The sequence below is a fragment of the Triticum dicoccoides genome, chromosome 2B (assembly GCF_002162155.2).
Source record: "Triticum dicoccoides isolate Atlit2015 ecotype Zavitan chromosome 2B, WEW_v2.0, whole genome shotgun sequence".
Lineage (NCBI taxonomy): Eukaryota > Viridiplantae > Streptophyta > Magnoliopsida > Poales > Poaceae > Triticum > Triticum dicoccoides.
The window spans coordinates 354,845,812-354,846,172 of NC_041383.1; positions in this window are offsets into that span (position 1 = coordinate 354,845,812).

The following is a 361-nucleotide window of genomic DNA, read 5'->3' on the forward strand; positions in this document are numbered from 1 at the left end:
GCCGTCAGTTATCATTCTCCTATCTTGCCGGTGCATCTATCGAATATCCTCTAATCAGTTCTTGATCTCTTTGTTCTCATGTATCTAGTTTGTCTCAAGCACCTTCGTTCATTTGCTAATACTTACCGGTGATGCACCCCTACTTCGATCATTTTCAATTCTTACGGTGGTTCTTTCAAGATCTCTCTTCCTTGTTCATCATATCAATTCATTTGTTGTTCCAATCCTACCGGTGGTTCGTTGAAGACCTTCTCAAGTTATCGATATCTCTCTTTAATCCTTTCTACGAGAATAAGTAGTATGCCAAATCCGTTGATTGTCATCAATTTAATTGGTGAAGGATAAGCATAACATAATTCTT